The sequence below is a fragment of the Garra rufa genome, chromosome 11 (assembly GCF_049309525.1).
Source record: "Garra rufa chromosome 11, GarRuf1.0, whole genome shotgun sequence".
Taxonomy (NCBI): Eukaryota; Metazoa; Chordata; class Actinopteri; order Cypriniformes; family Cyprinidae; genus Garra; species Garra rufa.
This window is the reverse complement of record NC_133371.1, coordinates 499,776-502,130: the sequence shown is the minus strand read 5'-3', so window position 1 is coordinate 502,130 and position 2,355 is coordinate 499,776.

Below are 2,355 nucleotides of genomic sequence, written 5' to 3'. Positions count from 1 at the left end.
GCAGAGAGGAGATGACCAAAATGAAGTCCCAAAACTTACTGCCAGATTCTGGAAATAAACTTTTGAAAGAGTGCTACAAGAGGATGTGGTGCTGGTCCTTCAAGAGTCACTCTCAACTCATCTGTCTATAAAGCCTAGAAAAAAAACATCTCTATGTATTTGACAATACTTCAGAATGTTATTCTTATTAATTGAGGGTCATTTTTTAGGATTTTTTGCCCAAGCAAAGTCTCTGAGAACCTGACACATTGCACTTCTGGAGACTCAAGGTAGGTTGCAGTTCTGGAAAACGGTGGCGCTGGAGACTAAATGGTTCCTGATGGTTTCATATCTGATTCTTAACATTAATTCTGACTTTTTTTGCAATTAACATGCATCTTTTCTCCTCCACCTGTTTGTTCTGACAATGCAGATGCAACAAGCGTTTTTCTGTCCGGTGGTCATGCCTTAACTTTGCAAATTGCAGTATTGCATTAGTATTGCATCCTTCTCATGGGCATTTAATAGTTTTTGACTTTTCAGTCTGAGGTAAATCTCTTTTTTGGCTCATTTTATCTGTAAAAGAAAATGTGCCTAATAATTCTGCACACCTGAAAATAAGGATTTTTTCACTTCCAGCCTTCATGGACAATTATATATCAATTATAAATAATTAAATACAAAATTAATAGTAGTTATTAAGATTGATGTGGTTTGGAATTATTCAAATGTGCTTGGGAAAAAAATATGACAAGAATATCAACTTGCCTAATAATTCTGCACTCCCTGTAGACCAGTGTTTCTCAACGGGGGCGGTACCGCCCCCCAGGGGGCGTTGGGAGAGCATCGGGGGGCGCTGAAGGCAATAATTTTGAAAGGGGGGCGCTGAGGTGGTTTTGGGGGGCGTTTGGTTAAAACGAGTTTAAACCGAATATGTTTGAGCTGAAACTTGCAGAAGAAAACGGTCTGCCACATCCTAATGCCATTTCTACACTGGATGCATCAAAGCGCACTTTCTATATCTATTTGTCAACTTGTCTGCAGCATAAGCGCGCGGAATGCGTTTACTGTAGCGCACGAGCTGAGTTACTGAATGACAGATTATAACGGGATCTATGTGCTTTAACGCAATTTGTTGCGCCATTCGCGGCCAGTGTAGCAGTGTTAAAGGCATGAGTCTGAAAATTGTGCGTTTTTTCGTATTCTTAATCCTAAAAATTCGTCACACACAGAAAGTCCGATGGCTATTAATTCATCCGTTGTGAAAAAACGCAAAACAACACGAAATAGAACGATGTTGTTGTCCGCTCTCTTCTTAAAAAGAGAAACAGATACAGAGGAATGAGGGAATACTTTTAAGGCGCACCTCCTTATTAATAAACTGCGGGATTATCCCGGGTGATTCAAAGTTTATTTCAGGATGTCAGTAATCTGTAATGCTTTGCTAGCATTACTGTAGCCACATATTAAAGAAGACCACTAATTTATTTGGGAACTCAGCGTACAATGACCACAGTGCTTTGTGCTGCGGGACAAGGTGAATGAATTTAACAGACGCAATTCTGGATTTTGGCGTTCTCTTGTTGTACGGTGGCTCTGAACTGTCAAAACACCTCTCAAAATGCTTGCTACAGATGCGGAAAAAAAAAAAAAAAAATCAAACCGATCCGAATTTTTTTTTTTTTTTTATGATGGACGAAAATTAAGGAGGCAGTGTGCAAGTATGATTAACATTACATGAGGTATTTATTTTTGAACGTGCGAAAAATTCGGACGAAATATTCGGACTCAGTGTGACTCATATTTGAAATAAAATTATGTATGGGTTAATGTGGGCTGTGTTATGGGTTTAGATAGGCTTATTTTAAAAGCATGTAACCTAAGTATTATAAATAAAATATACATTACTATTAAAAAAGGCAAATACGATTTTTAATGGATAAATAAAAAAGGTTGCATTTGTTTGTTTAAAAAAAAAATACCATTAAAAAAAGCTTTTTAATTGAATATATTTTAAAATGTGTTTTCCTCTTATGCTAAGCTTCATTACTCTAGCTTTCAGTGTCACATGATCTTTCAGAAATCATGCTGAATGCCATAAAATCAAGAATAGGTAATTTGTTCTCTTTAACATTTATTTAATTGACTGAAGTACAAAGAAACAAATTCCAATGTTTACACTGGCCAACATATTTTTGTTAATATAAACAAATTTTGAGCCACGATCTAGCTTTGTTTGCAAAGACTGAGAAGCTCCTTTTATACCCAAAGATGATCCCCTCACCTATTACCAATTCACCTGCCTCTTGTCAACTGTTTCAAAACAGTTTAGCTTATTCTATAACCTTTTCACTTTTATTTTTCTTCTGTCCCAAT